At 32.6% G+C, this 23054-nt stretch overlaps 1 protein-coding gene across 1 annotated transcript in view; it reads right to left on the reverse strand.

Annotated features, from left to right (window-relative positions):
• Positions 1–23054, reverse strand: part of Flo2 (flotillin-2) — a 268758-nt gene that overhangs the window by 197147 nt on the left and 48557 nt on the right. The window lies entirely within an intron of this gene.

Here is a 23054-nt window from a genome sequence, read left to right on the forward strand (position 1 = left end):
ACACACGGTCAGAGCCCAAACACAAATGTGTGTTTCAATTGTTTATAATATGGCTAAAAATGTTATCGTTATCTAACTCGCAATCAGTAATAAAAAGGTACCCTTAACTAGTTTATTATGAGCTTCCTTTGTTAATCAGCCTTTCTTAATTACGCAATACTTAGTAATAATAAAATAAAACCTTAGTAGTTTCGCAATGTTCCAACTGAAGCCAAATTCTGAAGTAGCGCACGTTGTTCAAAACACGTGCCAAGATGGCAATAGGATGTTTTGAGAAGTCAACGAGCTCATTAACTGTGGAGAATAAATCATTATTGTTATTTCGTATACGAAACCCAATAAACCAGTTAATCGGCCTAATAATCATCTTTTTTCGCATATTTGTATTTTTATAGTTCCGTGCGCGAAGGGAAAAACGGGATCCTATTTCTAAGCCTCCGCTGTCTGTCTATCTGCTTGTTTGTTTGTCTGCAGGCTGTTTCTCATAAACCGTGATAGCTGAAATGTTTACAAATGATGTATTTGCGTTGCCGCTATAACAATAAATACAATAAAAATTAAAATAGCATTAGATACAATCCCCAGGGCTCCCCATACAATAAACGTGTTTTTTTTGTATGGAACCCTTCGTGCGCGAGTCCGACTCGCACTTGGCCGATTTTTTATATTATATCAAGAAATTTAAGTAATTATAATTATTATTGTAATAAAAGGTTTAAAGTTCAGCCCTAAAGCAAATTAATTAATAAATGACAAAAAACTTATATTACTTACGTTAATACTTCGCAAAATTTATGGGTACATTAAGGGGATTAAGATAAAATTTGCATTATATTTAAACCGAATTTTAAATAACTTGATATCTTTGTAAGTTAGGAAAAACCCTGTTTGTTGTATCAATGACCGAATAACATATCCCGCATTGTCCGGACTGGTTAGGCTAACCTGATTTGATTAGATTGCATCATCTTTTTTTACCTTTAAATTCAGATTACTTATATTACTTTTCAAACCCTACCTTTACCTGTCGCTTCAAAATTGAGTGTTAGTTAGCAGGCAAATATTTGTGGGCATGCTAAGTTTCATGAATTTCCGGACAGCTATTTCTTCTTTTTTAAGTGGCAAACATAATTACAGGTAAAAACTAAAAAAGGCATAAAATCATTTAAAGTTACAAATTACACTTAACTGTTAATAAAATAATGAATAAGAGAAAAAAGGAAATCAAAAAATTTATGAGAATAATCATTTTCTTTACTTAAGTTTTCATTGGTAAAAATTAGTCTTCAAACAAGTGAATTTACTACTGCCATCTAATAGGCGTTGCTAATGACTACACGAAAGTTATACCTATCAACGAGGAAAAATTATATTTCAAGGGCACTACAAAAACTACATTCATAACAGGTATGATGTATAATTTCATAAGTAGATAGTATAATATCATAGAGCACAACAAATCAATCTGTGTCTATGGCTACTTTTTGCTAATAATACGTCAATACGCAAAAATGCTGCGTATGATTCGCCAATTAATTGCCAAGGGCATATTCATTCATTTTCAAAGGTTCTGTACACGAATATGGAAATACTTCTATTTTATTACACGCATACATACATACAATCTACCTTCTTCCCATAGCGGGTAAGCAGATACCAAAGAACGCCAATGAAACGACGATTTTTTAGGGTTTGTAGTACTGTATGTATTAAATAAATTTATTTTCTAAAAATATTAATATTAGCGAATGATAACCGCATCCAACAGCGGCAAAGCATTAACAACTGGCAGATAATTGTAATAAAATAATTCATTCTAGATCCGGTTTTATTTAAGTTAAAAAGTTAGGTCTGTTTGATTCTGCGATTTGCGTCCGCCCAGAACAGTTCTCAGTTCTTTACTCTAAATCAATCATCCAACAAGTAATTTAGATCACACACAAGTAATTATGTGGTCATTGAACACGTATAATTTGTTCTAAACCTTCTGCGATCAAGAGCTATGCAGCGTAAAAATAATGAAACAAAAACTTTAATACAACATGTTCATGGGTGCTTTGAACATTAAACAAAAAACATAATACTGAGTATTGTGATGTTTTTGGCAACTAGTTTTTGTATAAACAAAAACAATTTGGTTTTTACAAAACAATAATTACATGCAACGTAAGAAAATAATTATTGGTTGGTAAAGGTTAAAGTATGCTTTTAAAAGTTCATTGCTTTTGCACTTTGGACATCTGTAGTAATCCATACTTCTTACTTATATTATAAATCCGATAAATGTTGATGTTTGTTACATTGTCATGCCAAAACTACTGAACAGATTTCGATGAAATTCGGTACACAAAGTACTATTAATTTATAACCTGGACTTTCCACGGGTATTGCTTTCACGTGGACCAAGTCGTGAGCAGAAGCTAGCAAGTTTATAAAGGAGAATGGGCACTCCTGGGCGGTCGGCGGCCATTAATGAAAGTAGTGTCAAATTAAAGTAATGGTAACTAGGAACAACTTTTACTAAGACCGTTTCGCTGCAATTCTTTTAGGAAACAATATATTGACATGTAAATATAATGGAATTTCATAGAACAAATATAATTATTTCATGTCTGTAATGCATTTAATGTTGTGTAATAACGTAACATCTTCTTATAACGATTGCAATGCCATCAACATGAACAACAATCGTACCTCGTATCTATCTATCATATGGTTAACCTAGTTTCAAAGTTGTTCAAGCCGCTCGAAAGAACATAGCTTAACGACTGTTATCTTAGTTCACAACCACCGGGACCGACTTTTTACGTGCCCTCGGAAGCACGGAGACGCTCAGTTCAAATACCACTATGCGGTCACCAATCTATAGAATGACCGCGCCAACGGTTGCTTAACCCGCAGATCGTTTACCGACCAGTGAACGCAACTGGCTATGAACACCTTATTTTTTAAGCTGAGCATTCAAGACAGGGCTTATATAACATAGAAGTGTATCATAAGCAACAGTTAATGACAACAACTTAATGTTTACTTGTTACGATATTTATATATTTACTTGTTATGATTGTTCGAAAATTAATAATGTCTCTATTTATATGCAATAATAGAAATAGTACTTTTTATTTAATCTCCGAATATAAGCCAAAGATATGTTTATACTATTAAAAGTGCTTAGAAACCAAAATGTATTTTATTGTCGCGTGTAAGTGCGTCGCGGCAATAAAACTTCTACACAGTAATTACAGGACCAAGCTACATTAAAAAAACACAAAATCAAGTTTGGCCGCGGATCGCCCAGGCTCCATACTATTTTGCCCATTCTCCTTTAGAAATGTGGTCGTCTCAAGTAAATTCTATCGATTTTTCATGATAATGTCATTGTGGCGTTGGCGTAAAGTAACAAACATAAATTAAATTGAAACAGGTTTGTAAACAAAAATGGCGCACTTGAGGATATTAATTAGTGTTCGTAAACAACTTCTATATTATTATACAACACTTGATACACGTGATTTTAGGAAACGTGTGAGCATATATTATATAGTATATATTATGTGAACATCCTCACATCGTGCTTTATATTAAACAGATTAGATCGTGAATCGGAATATGATTATTTTATGTACCATATTCCTCTTACATCTGTGGTCTATTTAATACATATTATAATGATATTCAAAATTATAACTTATAACTAATCCTATGTATCTACCTGATAATAATCTTTTAGATTATCATCGATGGTATGCGAAAAAACTGCGTTTCGACTCTAAGCCATAGATCAGCGACATTGAACGTTAACCCCAAGCACTTCGATATGAATATAATTTAGCAATTATTCGCATAATATGGTGATTAAAAAATAGTATAGTCACGTCAAATCATTTTCTATGAATTTAGAAGTAGTCGCTGAATGGTATAACTACAAATGAGCTTATTTCAATAAAACTCTTTCTGAAATATACAAAAATATCATTTAACTTAAAAGGTTTATATATTTACATACACACAATATACAAACATACATAATATAATGTTTTTTTTTTATAAAGTGGTTGGCATAGACCAATGAACACCACTAGGACCAATGAACACAACATCCATACAAGCTTCCCTTGCCTCATTTACATCCATAATACATCTTGTCATACAGGACCGCCGGTTACTAGTGCCTGACCTTTATCAAGAAATCGTCGATGAGATTATGAAGGTTTATTATTATACTAAGGAAATACCGACTTTCAGACAAACATATTAATATAATAATTTCTAAAAACGAAAAATATTCTTGAACACTACGACAAAAAAAACTTGACTGACATTTAAAAGCATAATTCTTTGTCAAATTTTTCAAAATATTATTTTGCGACTAAAGCAAAATAAACTAGTTTAACGTGTCCAAAAGGACACTAATTTGCTTAATAGGTCATTTCAATACAGACTGAACAGGATACAAATGAAAAATATAATATAATACAATGATACTTTATCTATACTAATATTATAAAGCTGAAGAGTTTGTTTGTTTGTTTGAACGCGCTAATCTCAGGAACTACTGGTTCGAATTGAATCTATCTTTTTGTGTTGAATAGACCATTTTTCATTATACGCTAAGCGAAGTTGAGCGGGTCAGCTAGTAAAAGAATATGGAACAAACTTTTTCATTAGTTTAAAAGCCATCAAGTTCACTCGTCTAGGGTGGCGTCGTTGCATAGATGAGTTTTTTAGTACGATTCCTTAATTAGTACTCCTACAACCTACAAATGACTTGGGATGACCTTAAAGTTCAAAACTAGTAAAACCCATTTTTTTACCAATGATTACTTTTTGGACGAATTTTTATAGTGTCGTGTGACTAAGTTTTGCACAGGGCACGTTTCTTTCTTTTATTTATTATACGTTTTAAGTTTTAAAATTCCGTTTATCTTTATTGTAGCATCGATTTTGAAGAGAAAGTAGCAAAATACATGAACCTAACATTGCTTAAAGCTACATGTTTAGATATGCATTTTATTTACTACACATAGTGTAATAACGGTACATGTACAGCTATTTTATTTGCTACACCTTATATAATACCTTCCTCATAATAGACTTTTTGACCTATGATAAATGACATAATGGTAGGTAATAATGTGCAATGATTATATCATAATAAAAATTTATATCTAGTTTGACTTTTAAAGACTGAACAAGTCCTAAGCTATTTCTAGTCTAGTCTAATAAATTTTGGGATCTTCGACTTTTTGTGATATCCATTTTGATTTTTAGAATAATACCATTTTCGTTTCTGCCAAATGTCATTTTCGTTTTCGCCAAATGCCATTTTGGTTTCTGCAGAATGCATATAGGTATTATTAGTAGTAGTATATTCTGATGACGTATTTTTTTAAAGTTCTACAGTGGAAGTAACAGCGAAAAAAGTATACTCGTCGTAACTCCATTTATAATATTCCTCTTTCGTAATTTTGCTTTTAAGTTTATCACCTTGAAACTTATTCGTACCTAGATGCCGACTAGCTCCATATTTACAAACTGCATTTTAATATTGGCACGTGAACTTAAATCTGTTTCTAAGCAATTAATGAAATAGTTTTTTATTACTAACTCATTGAAACAAGTTTTTGATTAAACAAGAAGTCGTCGGCAGAGCCAAAATTGCCATTTTTTTATTAAAATTACGTGTTATAAATACAAGAAAAAGTGGTCCCACCGGATTTCGTGCCTTCTTAAGAGACCACATATATCCAGACACCCATTTTTTGTATTTGCACCACATTACATCGTCTTGCGACCAGTTTTTTAGTTACGGTACGAACATTCTGTATTATCTCATTGATAGGAAACATAGTTTATTCTGCGATGTCTTTATGATAGTGTATGCAAGAGGTTTTTCAACTCAAAATGGATATTTTATAAGTGTTACTAATAAAAATTCGTGGGTCACATTTTTTTCGTGCTGTAGCTTACACATAAGCTTAGCTACGTAAAGCTACATTAAAACTGAACATTAACACGTAGCAAACACGTAGACTGGAAAACTCTTCATCGTAAAAAAGATTTAACTTTGAAACATAACGAAACAAAAGTGATCATTACACAGCTTTTCATTATCAAGGTAATAAAGTATTGCCATAATTGTCCTACATAAACGGTAATTTATAGGCACCCTGTACAATTATCCGTACAATCGTACCTACAAATACTAATTAAATTGCAATTAATACATTACATGACGTTTTTAGAACGTAATAAATGATGCACCTGCATATCATCGTAACAACTCATAATTGATTTATACAATTAATAAAATTAATGACTGATTATTTGTTTCGCAGACTATTACTTATAATTGTGTAGGTATTTAAGGAGCCTGGTGGTTGAACTAAATTTCACTTTTCAGGGTTAGAAATTTATTAATTCTATTAATTATTTTTGATATAAATCGGAAAATACGAACTTTACCTACATAGTTAGAACTACTCTTATATAACATGTACTTTCATCCATACCTTAAGACAATTTTTGATAAGAATACATAATTCAAACGGAGGTTTGCGATTTAGTTGTTTATAAAGTAATACAATATTGATTACAGTCGTTCTTTATTTTGTTCTAAACTTCTTCTGAAGAAAATATGGGCTATTAAATCGACTCCTAAAATAACCGTCAATATTTGCAAGGTGCATTAATTTTAATCCACCTCCGGGGAGGTCCCGCATTCCAGCTAACGACCGACAAATGAAAACGCGCTATAATGCTACAGTTTCGGTGTTACGTAATAAATAATAAAATTATAGTAATAAAAACAACGTATAAACATTCGTTATTATCTGATGATCACCATAACTAACTACAGTTGGGAAACCCCTGTAGTACTAATATAGAGTTAATAAGGGCCTTACCTGGAAAAGGTTCAGTCCCACCGCAGAGTCAATTAATTATAATACATAAGTAGATTATTATTATTTACCTTATTTACTTAAACACTAAACAAAAACATTATGGTTGATATGATTATTTAAGTTTTCTAGTCTTTTCTTATTGATTCGAAATGTTGATTGTATTGCGGTCGAATAATTAACTCTTATTCTATCTATCTATCTAATCAGCCCGTATCCACCCACTGTTGAGTATAGGCCTCTCCCTCAGCACGCCACTTTATACGGTCCTCCGCTTGTCTCATCCATTTCGGCCCTACACATTTAACAATGTCGTCCGACCATCTAGTTGCAGGCCTTCCTTGAGACCTTCGCCCATTCCATGGCCGCCATTCAGTGATTGCTTTGGTCCACCTTCCGTCTTCACGTCTAGCCAAATGTCCTGCCCATTGCCACTTAAGTTTGGTTATCCGCGTGCCCACATCTACGACTTTAGTTCTACGGCGTATTTCGACGTTGGGCACTCTTATTATAAAAGAGAAAAATAAGCATAACATTTTAATTTATTATTCTATTACAAATGATTGCTAAACAGATTTAGATGAAAATTGGCGAACTGATGATTAATAACCTAGGTAAGTATACTTACTATGTTTTAGCTAGAGAATTATTATACCAGGAGAGCGAAATCTAGTAGCAGTTAGAATAACCATAGAGTACTTGAACTGTGATAATTCAATTCAAAAGAATTCAATAGTAATTACAAATTATTCTAGTCAAAGTTACACAACGATTATCATAATCGATTACAAAATACTCTCGATAGTTAGATACGTGATCGAGTAGGAATAGACGACAGTGTGGACGTGACGCGGCGCATGCGCACAGGACAGCGGATCCTCATGGGGACTTCCTCCCGATGTCCTCAAACTGGCTGGGAACCTTGGAGTGATGACCATTGAACATGCTAAACACGTGCCGGCTATCTGTATCGACGAAATAACCTAGGTATGTGAGTCTTCCTTATGTTATTGACTAGCTTTAACTTGGACATTTTCTGTATGTATTTTAGTTAATTAGATAAGTTATATTCCCGTAGCTAAAAGGAGAAGTTGTTTCAGACAACAGTGACTAGAAATAAGTGTGACTATAAGCTTTGAAAGATAATAATATTTCATGATGACGTGTATCACAATAATTATAATAGATTATTAGCATATCAACAAAAACGAGTTTCATTTTATTACACAATCTTATTTTGATCCAAAAAGATGACATAAATATTTTCAAAAACGTGTCCTCTATTTATCAATGTAGATAATATCCTACGTCAATAATTGACCTCAACCTTCAAGTCGACGATAATCGACGCCCTTTGCCTTATTGCTTCTAAAACAGTACCCAATAGAGGCAAGGACAAGGATTATGATGCATAGCTGACCCGCGCAACTTCGCTTGCGTCACATAAGAGGGAATGGATCATATTTTTTCCTGTATTTGTAACATTTTTTACTGTTGCTCTGCTTCTGTTGGTCGTAGCGTGATGTTATACAGCCTATAGCCTTCCTCAATAAATGGGGTAACTAACACTGAAAGAATTTTTCAAATCGGACCAGTAGTTCCTGAGATTAGCGCGTTCAAACAAACAAACAAACAAACTCTTTAGCTTTATAATATTAGTATAGATATAGATAGTGCCGTCAGTATTCCGATCACATAAGGAGGAAGCAATGACACCTACTAAATAACTAAGCAAGGATCTCACCGTGTGTGACAACGACTTTTGACCTCAGAGTTCATACAAAACTAGATAGATAAGAATTGCAAATTAAAGATTTTATTAATCATGCAAATCTATGTAAAATTGAGATCAATAAACTTGTTTACATTAGGTCTACGGCTTTTATTGATTACAGAATGCTTCAATTTCCATACTAAATCTACAAGATAAATAAATAGTGGTAGATCGTGACTCGTGATCAGATGATATCTAATGCTCATAAAATAAGATACCATTTAATATATCAAACACGTCATTGTACGCTCATTGTATCCGCGATTGATATTAAAATTCATATTATGTATTCAAAGTAAAACAAATTAATGACTTTTATAGCTTATTGTAATTAATAAGAAGGTATACCATTATTTTATTGTGGTCTTCGTTATTAAAATCCGAGGGCACTTAGACCTTTGACAAAAAATATTGCGCAATATTTTTTGTTTTCCAAAACGTGAATGGCATAGCAGGTAAGCACATTGACATTTTAGAATACCAATCCTAAAAGTCCCTTGAGATGATACCTAAATTAATTAACAGTGGTTACGATCAACAGACAACGAACCGGTTGTCCCAAAAGTTTGTAAAAATGGTGACCATTTTGACCATCACCACGGCAATACGAGTAACATAAGTTTACAAAATCTCCATAAATGCCTTTTTTAATAAATAACCTATCTGATAAACCCAAAGGTAGATGATACAAACTGACCGCAAATTTAAAACGTTATATTTTCATTTTAGATGTGCAACTCAGTTATAAGTATGAGATTTCAATTTTGTCCTGAATTCCTGCCGGATCGTCCGCAAGGTTCTTTACATTTCTCGTCTCCGCTTTGACATGAATACGAACGGAGTACCAACACTCAAGTTTAAATCTTAGTTAATAGCAGCTTATGCCTCCATAAAGATTCTTTATACGAGATTCTACAAATTCAGCATGAATATTTCCACTACTTAATCTTATAAGCCTTGTGCACGGCACTAAATACTTTATCCTGTTTCTAAATACACAGAGAGTAATTCATTGTAGTTGTTTTTGCGAAGACAATTATAATCAGCTCGTAAGTATTCTGCGACCACGAGACATTCGAACGAAACGATGTATGAATTACAATTGTTTTTATTGCTGAATATATGACTTTACACAGAATAATTTGAGACAACGGTCTTATCTAGTTAGATTTTGGTCTGCACTGCGCTTCTGGCAATATTTTGCAGACTTGAATTACCTCTTTGAAACTTAAGAACGTGATATACACTAAAGTATAAATAGTGTAATTTTTCCTTCAGTTATTTTATCTTAATTGGCACACGGATGAGAAGTTATTTAATTTTGGTATGTCTAGAATTATGATGTGATAAGATGTACGTACGGACTACGTAGTACATCACCTGACATCTTCGAAGAGAACATGATTACAAATAAGAGTTTCTTTATTATTATGTATGTCTGATTACAGAAAGTCTGTAAATCATTTTCGAGAGATAAGTTTGTCCCGATAATTACCTCAGACAAATTAAGAACTATCTGACAACGTCTAACTAATAAGCTAATTAATTTATGAATTTTATAGAGTCGTACATCTTTTAAACGATCGTGGATGTGTCGCTGAACATTTGACGTAAATTGATTTCTTATTATGTACACCCTGTCACCAAAAATACAATATTAGAATGATTACATACTTTGAATATGAAATAGAAAGTAAACAGGGGATGAATACATAACGCCGCGAATGACACGAAGTCCAAGGTGGACCGAAAATTGCTTAAATACTAAACTAATTGCTTAAAAACTCTCATCATGACAACATTTCTTTGTAAAAATTTCATGAATGTTTTCGCTGAAAAGATTGTGCTCTGCTTTTCGAATATAAAGTCTTGTGACCTTTGAATTACAAACAGTGACCACCGCCCACAGGCAACTATCATATATTCTGTAGTTTTCACACATTTTATGTGGACTCACGCGATTAACGTCCCTGGAGGCTAGAGGCTAAAGATCGTCGGAATTTAAATGTATGCTGTAAGTTAAGCGATCCAAGAAAAAAATATTGTACCTTGGCCAGCAGTGGGACAGTAATGCGTTAGAAAAAAAAAGTGCAGCGATCCTGAAGAGTATAGTCGAAGCATAGTCTAAAAACACTTCTTTCCAACAGCCAATTCAATCAATATTCCTTAACTACTGTTTTACTTCATGTCTAACAAAGAAATCTATCCTTATATCTAAGCAACTGTCAACAAGGCACAGCTTCATCACAATACATTGAATGATTCACAACTAACGTTTGCAGAGCACGTAGCACATAAATATGTAGACCTCGGCGAGATTGAACTACAAGACCTGCCGGTCAAGTATGAATTAAACGCTCTTTAAGGGCTAAGGTTCCCATATCATTAGTATAGGTCATAGTCTATCACGACTTAGGAATCATTCTATATATAAATCTTATTTAATGCTAGTTATATATCTCATTATTAGTAAAAAAGCGTAGCGCGATTCTCTACGACTATCGACAGCTGCTCAGTTATAGAGAAATGTATGAAAAGCTGGTCAGCGCCTCTAGCAGTTGCCGTTGAAATTATTTTTTGCAGTACATTTTAAACGACAAATCTCGGTACTCAATAGTACCGGCTGTAGAGAATGGCGCTACAGTACGCAGGGAAAGTGGTGGACTATGCGATTCATTCAGAATTGCCAAGAGTGAAACTCCAGATTTATTCATCAAAAGTACGTTTATCAAATATGTAGTTACCATAGTTTTTCAGTCAATTTATCGTCCTTGGCACTTTTTTATGACTATAATCTTTTATCAATTTTATAAGATAACTAGTTTATACACAACGATATAGTCTTACTACAAGTTAAAACGTAGGAATCTATTACTTTTGCGTCAAACTAGGAAACCACATACCAACCACATCGCCCTTCATTCCTTTAAGAGCTGTTTAATAGGTCATTTAAATATTATTTACATACTTACTCAAGCCAACTAAGGATCATTAATTCAGATTGCAGGGTTCCGAAGTTTTACATTATGAAGTTCACAATAATTGTGATTAACGAAGAATAATAATTATTCTACTCAATATTATTTGTTAATCTCTCTTTAGACTAGCAAAGAATGATACATTTTAAAACAAATATTTTCAAATAGCTATAGTATAACAAATTTAGCGGCCGCCTGTGACTTTGTCTGCGTGGACTTTAGTATTCCCGTTTTCATAAAACATTTTATTGCTGCTCCACTACTAGTCGAAGCGCGATGTTATATTGCCTATAGACCATCTCAATAAATGGACTATTCAACACAAAAATATTTTCTCAATAAAACCAACAGTTCCTGAGATTAGCGCTTTTAAACAAATCTCCAGCTTTTCAATATTAGTATAAGTTAAAGATTAAGCACCATTATTTTATGGCATTAATTAAATCATCAATCAAAGGAACTCTGGCTGCAAATGCAATATACTATGTTTACATTCAATTTCATAAAATAACCTTATAGACGTATAGCCTAACCACAAAATGTAAATTTTCCGAACAATTATGATATTCTAAGACACGATATATGCTGATACATTAATTAACATGTGGAAAATACAACATTACACAAAGATAACTGAGAGAATTAAACCGGTTAGATATTATTACATCGAAAGTGCGGTAAAAACGTGAATAAATTATATTTATCTGCCTATGACACACGCATGAGTTGCTAGTTTCTTTTGAAACCTGCTTTTTTTCGGTGTGATTTATAACAGGATAAATTCGCAGTTTTATCAATTAGTATATAGGTATTAATCACTTTATGAGCTTAGTTTATTTATAAAATGCGGATTTAGGTTAGGTCAAACACGAATTTGTCATTTTAACATTACATAACGTTTCGATAACCGCATTAAACTTTATTATATTTTACGGCTTATTGCAAACTATTAAGACACAGAAAGAAAATTAAAAAGAATTATAAATTATTGAAGAGTACATCTTAGATCCTTGTTATACGCTAATCTACCACTACAATTATTTACTGCACTTACATGAGTGTTATGCATCATAGTTATTTAAACGTTTATACATAACGTATAGATTGTTGATTTAACAATACTTACTGAAAACGCGATCCATTCAAGTACATTTTAGTGGTAATCAGTAATTAGCCCACAATTCGCTTCTACCATATCGGGATTTTTGTGTGCTCAATACAATAATTTTCAATATAGTACCTACTAAATTCTTCAAAGATGTGCGTGAGACACGTAACAAATTTTCCAGTCCTTCATTAACACAAAGGACTATTCTAGTCTACGAGCGACTCTCAATGTCTGTTATCTGGGTCAATTAAACGTTAGCACTGCAAAATTACGCGATGACTGAATATCACCGATGGTACTTCACAGGTTGTTATTAGGAAAACCTAACCTTATGTACGAGGTTATCAAAACTAGTAATCATGGAATCATTCGTTGTTCATAAGTGGGTATTACTTGGTCATCTCGTGTAGAATAAAAATCACGTTACGCGTACTTTATTAGTACAAAACGCAATTGAAATGGTCTTTCGGATTTCAGCTTCGTGGCAAGGCCTATCAGGGATAGAAAATTATCTATCTTTAGCTGTTTCGTTCCTCTCCAAAGGGACTAAAAGGAAAGTACTCAATTGTATTAAAACTAACATGAATTTGCCTTCAAGCAAGGCACAATTGTGAGAAATAAACTAGATAATTGCACGTGTCTTGATAGTTTATTTTTTCCAAGAAACATATTTAATATTGCGGATTTTTCAGAATGGTAATTATAAAAGTAGCAAAACATTCGGGTTTTACCGCACTCGATAACTAAATAACGATTAGATGCGGTACAATTCCACGATCCGTATCCGTTTATAATGAACATTTCCATGCGATGAGACGGCATGTTGTTTGTTGTTACATGGTCGGCGTAATGATCGAGTAAATGATTATTTATTATGTCATACTAATTGAAACTGCAAATATGTTTACCACAACACCTGGTCTTTAAGTCAGGAGAAAATGTGATTAGAAATAATGCCGTCCACAAGTCCTACAATAGCAAGTACGTTGTAAAAACGGCAGGTAGGTTACGTGTTCGCGAAAATAATTCTTAGGCTTAAAATTAATATAATTAAAATAAAATCCCACGGAATGCTTTTTACAACGTCTAGAAATTAACATTTTATTAATAAATTTATAAAGTGTATTTTTTTATGTATGTATGCGATCAAAATACAATTTTTATTTAAGAGGCTCGTCTTTTCAGTACAAACAGAAGTTGAATTAATTATTTTCATTTCCATTTGCGATGCATTTTTATTGCAATCAAAGCCACCGATCGTGTTGTGATCGTGGTAAACTAACGAAACCTGCATATTGTCTTTAGTGTTGTTAATTGAGCCACTGCTGGGCTAAGGTCTGCCCCACCGGCTTTTACTGTCTCACCTTTTTACTCATGCACCAATGTTGTAGTAGTAGAAGCCCATTTTTTCGTATCTCTCTCTCTCTTCTCCTGGCTAACTACCATAGGTAAGGCTACACGTACACAACTACTTACAATTATGCAGACATTTTAACTTCCTGTTTAATTGGTCCGTTGATTAATATTTTTTGTTTATTAGTCAACAAAACATAATATTCAACTGGATTTAATACTGGTTACTTCTGGTTTTGCTACATAGCGTGTATTTTTGAATAGAATCAAGTTTGATCATTGACATTCATGGACGTTGGACCTCGGTATTGACCTTCTGTTGGCAGCGCCATGTGCACTGATGCCGCATTGTAATCATAACGCGTGCCGTTTGCGGAAGAATGATGAAATGTAACGTGAATGGTGAATGAAAGGGACCATACACAAGACATTTAAAATTAGTAATCGAAATAATTACGTATATGAGTAATAATTTAATCTTCCCTTAAAAAAATGCTAAAAATATAAGCTGTAGTCCAAAATTTGTAATCCTTGAGTACTTGTATCCAAGTTAAAAATATTATACTATACTTTGGCAAACATTAGGTGAGATCAAATTTTCTAAAAATATAATTTAACATTATACGAGAAACGTTGACGAGATTTCAAGGACCATTAAAATAAGCACTAATCGTCCCTGAAAACTCATAAACCTTTTCTTATCAGTAAAATCATCAACATTGGGTATTCCCTGTCTACATAATTAATGCACAAACATACATAACATATATTATATTATATTATGATTGATTAACCGGTCTTACCAGTTTTTTTATATTTTCTGATCCGATAAGATACGATGTAGTTTTTCTTTCGAACCAGGATGGGCAAATGCCAAATAATCAACGTATAATAAATAGGTAGGAAGTTATTAAAATATGTTTCATTAATATTATTTTGATTGTTATTTCAAAATTTTAAACCTCTTTACTAATTACAACTGATATGCCGTTATAGTAATATAATGGTTTTATGTTTAACTTAAATTGTTACGAGGTCAATAGTTTTATTTGATAATTGTATTTTAAAATATTAGGTCGGAGAAAAAGTCTTTTCGCAAGTATGTATGAACTTGTAATAAAATCTTTTCTCTACACAAAAAAGCTCGATATTTGGGTACCTAACGAGCTCACTGAAAGAAACCTAATGGACCGTGTACTCATTTGTGGTTCTTAAAGCCAAAGAGATTTTATTACAAGTTCATACATACTATAATGCGAAAAGAGTTTTGCGCTGACCTAATATACTTTAAGGCATTTAATAGTGACATGTTGGAAAAGAAATCTACGTTACCTATATTTCCAGATCCATTAGAATCGCATAACATTATAATGCAACAGGTATTAAATGACTGAAAATTTAAAAATAAGTTTCAACGATACCTAATTTTTTGACCCGACGTTAAAACCAAGTTACACCGATCGTAATCACTTACATTTATAATAAGAATATATTTTATTACAAAGTATGATTAAGTAACTAAATATAATTAGATATGTTTAAATTCTAAAATTATATACATCATTTTTTTGTCCCATTGAATAACATAATGATGTGACTTGCGGAGCTATAATTAGGTACCTACGTACTTCGTCGGGAAAAAATCACTGAAGGGTGAAACAAAGTTAATCTCATTAGATGGAATGTTCTAGAGCCTTTATATAACAAGAACAGGTCACATTTGTCCACTTTTCATTTTCATGGACGTTTTTACAATATTTATTACCATAAGAACAGAAGTATGACGTAAATCTATTCCAACAATAATTAATAATTTTAACACTGTGATATTACACGGTATTACTAGTTGTAATCTAGAGGAGCTCGTGGCTTAGAGAGGAGCTCGTGGCTTAGTTAACAACAGCCGCGCGGATCGATCTCTGAGGTTAAGTCATGCTTGCCGAGGTTGATTTGTGGATGGGTGACCATCTTATACATATCGAGTTCCTCCGTGTTTCGGAAGGCACGTTAAATTGTGGGTCCCGGCTGTCATTTTCGAAGATCTTTGACAGTCGTTATCAGTAGTCAGAAGCTTGAAAGTCTGACAACCAGTCTTACTGAAGGGTATCGTGTTATCCCAGGTAACTGGGTTGCGGAGGTCAGATAGGCAGTCGCTCCATGTAAAACACTGATATTCAGCTGCATCCGGTGAGACTGGAAGCCGACTCCAACATAGCTTGGAAAAAAGGCTAAGCTGATATATATACTAGTTGTAATCTAAAAAAACCTGTCTACTTCTTTCCGCATTTTTTTTTATTTTGATTACGTACCCACACATATACTATTCATAATAATGTCCGCATCAAACCATCATACTTTTATATTAAACAAAACTTGTACAAAAAGTTTATACAATACAAATCCACCAATAAGCATGATTTTCAAATCGCGATAGGCTTACAAAGAGCTTCAAGTACAAAGTACTAAACAACATATGAATCACATAGACAATATTAGGTCGGGGAAAAGGTCTTTTCGCATTATAATATGTTTGAACTTGTAATAAAATCTCTTTGGCTTCAAGAATCACAAATGAGTACACGGTTCATTACGTTTCTTTCAGTGAGCTCGTGAGGAGAAAAGATTTTATTACGAGTTCGTACATATTATAATGCGAAAGGACTTTTTCCCCGACCTAATAATTGTGTGGTAAAAAATTCAGCGTCATAACTTTAAATTAAAGACCAAAAAAGTGATTTACTTTTACATGCTAAATGTAATAGACATACAAAGATTTTTTAAATTAAATACCGCAGCAAGAAGACTTGACTGTTGACTGCTTTATAAGGCTGCAAAATATCAGCATGATCCAGGTGTACTAACCTAGTCTAAGATATTATTGTCTGCTTTATAAGGCTGCAAAATATCAGCATGATCCAGGTGTACTAACCTAGTCTAAGATATTATTGTCACAAACAATACTACGAACTTAAAATTAATAGATTTGTTATTATTATATTCAAGCTGTGATAAGTGCGTATCCGAGAGATTTGCGTAAAACCTTCATGACTATATCCGTATGTGTACATCATCATCAGCTCATCCTTTAACAAGGCTGCCGATCATAATTTACTAAGATCATACAAATAATGTTATCGCTGTATTAATGAGGTGTATCAATTAACGTAATATAAAAGAAATATGTGCATTAAATAGCCATTAAATTAATTGGCCAATAAAATGAATAAAACACTAAACCAATAAAAAAATGTAGACCTACAGTATTCTATCATATTTATATTTTTAATGAACTACAGCTTATGCATATTTACTTTTCAAAGGTATAAGTTTCAGATGTAACTCTACGCAAAATCAGACAAGTGCTTAATATATGTTTAATTTTTTATTTGAATACTTGAAACACACAGGTATCATCGCGATCTGCTAAAATCTCTTGTGAAAATTTAGTTGATAACAAAGTCACCAGTAAACTTTAGTCTGGAAATATCATCATTCGTATATTGAACAAATAAACATAAATAATACTTTCTTCCCGTGGCCGTATGTAAAAACGGTGAGTTTCAATATCAGAGACTTCATCACAAAAATAAATTATACTTTTTTATCTAGAATCACAATTGCACTCGTAATAATTACAATCTTGACCCGAAATCATAACATAACTTAAGTTCAATACATTTTTCATTTACAGGAAAACAAAAATAGCTATAATTAAATGATAATTGCCGAAAAGCATGCTATTTTAGTAGATTGTAAACCTAAAATTTATGCTTTAAAATATCCATTTTACCATTTTGTTAATACTCTAATTTACGATTACAATAACATTAATGTAAATCGGCCATATGGTAACATTTCTACGATCTTCTTAGCATTGAGACGCTTAAATGGAAATAAATAATATTCATTACTGAATCTACAATTAGTGTTAACAGCGTAAAAGAAATAAACAACAGCTTTCGGTGTTTAAGAAGCTGTTAAGAGTAGCAATAAAGTACATAATTTGTACGCAAAATGTGAATTAAAAGGATAAACTGATAAAATTTCATGGGTCTGAAATAGTTCTTTATTACGACTCAATAAAAAATTCCTGCGTATTCGTACCTTCCTGTAGCAGTAAATGAAAATTCCGTAACAATGTTGTTTTCTTTATGAAAGGTATATAAAATAATTTAAAGAATTTAATCTTCAACAAGTCGATAATTTATTCCTCGTGGAAATTGAACCCACGGCATCCAAAACAATATAATTTAAAAACTATAATAAAAGCCATTGAGAATATACGATAAATATGAAAGTGACCTCAGTTTTGAGTTGGCCAGGCATTATTCGTTTAAATTATGACAGCCATTAACCTGGATGTTAATCATGTCACTGGATGCACTCCTCTTAAACACTGAACTTCATTATATTATACTGCTTGGTTACGCCTACTTTATTACGTTCGACAGACAAAATATAACAGGTGCTTTTCAATTTAACAATTTTTAAGGAACTATATCATCAGCCTAGCCTTTCTTTCAACTAGGAGTATGTTGGAGTCGGCTTCCAATCTCATCGGATGCAGCTCAATACAACTATTTTACATGGAGTGATTGCCCACAGCCCAGTTACAGGGGTTAAGGGGTTATAACACGATACTCTTTGGTTAGATTGGTTTTCAGAACTGACTTTTTATAAAATAATAGGCTATTTACGCTAAGACCCCAAACGTACTGGATACTAACTTACACAGAGACAGCGTATGTTCTGATTCCTTGATCTTTACAGCTTTATATCCGTGTTCTTCGCCCAATACTTCTGAAGCGGGATTATGAGCGTACAGAGTACAAATACATTTGATTTCTACGAACCATGCTGACTAGCCACACGGCATTACCACAATCAAACAGTAGCAGAATCATCGCTAAATATCTTTTTCTTTTGAAATAACCATGATTTTATGATGACTAATGTATTAATATGGGGTTTTTGTATCCGTTTGAAGAAAAAACCAAAGGCGTATGTTACAATCTTCGAAAAACTATCTATAGTAAAAAACCTTAGGTGAGTCAGGTCAAATACTAAGTCAGTGGGTATTAGGGTCGAAATCACACTTATAATGATTTAAATAAACAAAGTTTTTACGTATCACCAAAATAAACATCAATACTGACACGGATCAATGGAATTATTAATTAGCAGTTACATTTTATGCGGTTAAGGGATAAAAAGTTATCATTCAAGAAGCATCTCTATAATTATATTTAATTGTGTTATATGAAACTAAATTAACTTGATCAGGTTTTTTTTTCCTTTTGTTTACTTGAACGCAAAATTTTAATGGTTTCACATCTTCAGACGTGGACCTACTATAGGTTAGTAAAAAATATTGTTACACTACAAAAAGCAGAAAAGGCCGCCCTTGGCATTTCTTGTTTTAACGATTGTTATCTTGATTGAAATCTCTTCCGAAGCAAAATAAATTGTAAGCAAAACTCCAGAACAGTATCCTCATTTCTATCTCATATTTATTTCTAAATATCGCGCAAGGAAAGTCGACTGGCTCAAGTATGGTAAGTCCAGTTAAAGCCAATCAATAAATAGTTACTGTCACTTTACTACCGTCAGTCAGCCATATTGATAAGTGCACGACGTCAACAAAGCTGCTCCGATGACACATTGACACAAAACTTGGCACAATTACTGCTCTATCTAGCATAATGGAAATACGTTAATGGATAGTTATTAAAACAACTTCTATTAGATTATATTTATGGTAGAAAAAGATTGTCTCATAAATGCAGAAGGGTAAGTGAGACGACGGACAATTTCCTAAAATTACAAAAAAACATTTTTATATACCAGTTTCTGCTTGCGACTTTCGTATACGTCAAAAAATCCGAGGTAAAAATGTGTCAATGTAGATTATAACATATCTGTGTAGCAATTTAATCAAAATCTGTTCAGTATTTTTGTATAAAAAAGTAACAAAAATACATACATCCACCCTTATAAACGTTTAAATTTATAAACGTAGAACGTAAAAGTTCCCGGAAAATAAATAAAGGTATGAATAAAATGCACCAGGGTTTTGTTCGGTTTATAGTTTCATGTTAAATAATTAATAATAAATAAATAAATATAAATTTAACCCATTACTGTCCCACTGCTGGGCAAGGGTCTCCTCCCGTAATGAGGGAGGGTTTAGGCCTTGAGTCCACCACGCTGGCCAAGTGCGGGTTGGGGACTTTAAATAATTAATATCATCTAATAATTAATATGAATATCACCTGGAAAAGTCCCAGTGCATATAATATCTACTTTCCCTATAAAACTAAAAGTAATTTAAAATGACTTTACTAACAACTACTATGATGATTTTAATAAACAAACTATATAAACAACAGTAAATTTAAGTATCCTATTTCTATAGATTTTTCTGATCTTAGTTTTTGATTCGTATGAGTATTGTAAGTGTAAAAAGTCATGAATTAATGCTAAGTCTCCTGCACTTGGCCAACTCTAGGCCCGACCTCTCCTTCATTACGGGAGGAGACCCTTAGCCGGCAATATGACCGTAATGGGTTAAACTTATTATTATTTTAATTGCAAATTGAAAAGGCATTTCTATCAAAAAATAATTGTGGATACTAATAAGGAAACATGAATCAGTTGTATTCAAAATCCAGTCATAACTTAAGTATTTATATTTTAGGGTTTAACGTAAAACCCCACTTTCGTAATTAAGGATAATTTAATCTCTGATTCCCCATGACCCGGAACGAAATGGCGATGTGCGCAATGGAAACTTTTCATATAATCTTCAAAACATTCGGCACTCTCTCACAGCATTTAATTTAAACTAATCACTGTTTGAACGTCATAGGGTTTACCGAAACACAATAACAACAAAAAGTGAACTTTTTGTGAAAATAAGGCATAGGTACATGCATCAATCTTACATCATCTTATATTAACAGAATATCTTTTGATGTACATTGCATAAGTGAAACTTTGCTACGAAAACCCTAAACTAACTCAATGTAAAATATTTTATTTCACTGACTTGCATATAAAGTGGTGAATTCTATAAAAAGTACAGTCAAATAAACACCTGAATAATTTTGATGTGAATCTTCCCAATGTATCGTCATTCAAAAATAAATGGCCGTTTTTTTCGTTAGTTACGTAAATCAGTATGACGCAAATCTCAATTGAAGGCATGATATTAATTAACTAAATTCAAATCACGTTACTAAAATAATGTTCTTATATTTATTATGCATGTGTTGTGTTTGTATGTGTGCATATTAAAAATCAAGCTTGGCTATTGTCGTAGTCTTCGGGTGCTTCGACAAATTTTCCTCTTGAACAACAACTGACAGAAACTACATATGTATAGGCAAGTAAAAACCAAAAGGTAATATACATACAATCAAAGATAACTTTCCTACCCTGTAACATTCCTTAATTGTGTTATTTGCTCTAACGATGAAGGAAAATATCGAGATGCCTAAAACATTGCATAAAAGATGTCTACAAGTACACATTTCTTTAGGACATACAAAGTTCCCAACCCGTACTTATCCAACCTGATGAACACAAGTGGGATACTCACGAGTTTCAATCTATATTAATATTATAAAGCTGAAGAGTTTGTTTATTTGTTCTTTTGTTTGTTTGAACGCGCTAATCTCAGGAGCGACTGGGCGAATTAAAAAATGTATTTACTATTGGATAGCCTATTTATTGAGGAAGGCTATAGGCTACATAACATCACGCTACAACCAACAGGAGCAGAGTAGTAGTAAAAATTTTACAAAAACGGGGAAAAATATTCTCTCTTATGTGACGCAAAGCGAAGTTGCGCGGGTCAGCTAGTAAAATTCACTAGGTTTAAGGGTGTACTTACAATACGGTACGGTAGGATCACTGATCCATTTTCCACATAAAAATCTTAACCTATCGATTTCAATAGTGGTGGTGGAAAACACACCATTTGTGTTCAATTTAGTTCTAAAACTTTAAGCTTGATATGAAGGTTTAATATGTGTTGTCAAAAATGACGTAAAAGGCAAAACAATAAAATAATATTACGCTATTGTATTGAATAACTTTATTGAAGGCAATGATCTTATGGCAATTTAAAAATAAAATGTTATGAGAAACTATTTATTTTTAAATACATTTATTTTATTTTCATATGTTTGACGTCGGTGTAATACTCTACAAAGTTCAACTAATTATGTAATATTTCATAGATTTTTTATCGTGTTTTCAAATGCTTGCTAAAATCGAACAATGTTAGATTCAATTTCATTATGTCATTTTGAGTTGTGCTATTTTTTTGTTTATTTTTCTAGGTGATTATCATATTTTTTTAATCTCTATAATAATGTGCTTAGAATGCGTTTAAAATTTTATTGCGTAATCTAAAATTTTGGTATTCATATTTATGTTCATGTTCAAACCCTTAATCTACAAAGAAGTACCGCCGCAATATTACTTAATTATTACTATCGATATTGATATCAGGATGCGATAGTGCAGGAAAATATCAGTTTTCAATAGTCTAAGTCTCTACCTATCTTTTTGGGGAGAAAGCGCGATTTTAAGTATTAATGTATGTCATATCAGTTTTCTATAGTTAGTATTTTAATATTTCTAATTATTACAGGGTGGGTGAAGTCATTTGCAAACTCGTCTATGAAAAACGTGTACTGGTACATACGCCAAATATACGAATTAGTTTCGAAAGCCAAGGCCAGGGTCGACCGAATGTTGGTCATTGTTGCTCTTCGATCCTTATAACTGTATGTTTACATTCACTCACTCACTCATTACATATTTCAGGTGAATGAAAAATAGCCAAACACTGAAAAAATTGGCCTTTTGTTTATTATAGAGTAAAGTTACAACTAACTGCGATCTAAACGTCAAAATCAACGCAGTTAAAA

Source organism: Anticarsia gemmatalis, chromosome 20, assembly GCF_050436995.1.
Source record: "Anticarsia gemmatalis isolate Benzon Research Colony breed Stoneville strain chromosome 20, ilAntGemm2 primary, whole genome shotgun sequence".
NCBI lineage: Eukaryota > Metazoa > Arthropoda > Insecta > Lepidoptera > Erebidae > Anticarsia > Anticarsia gemmatalis.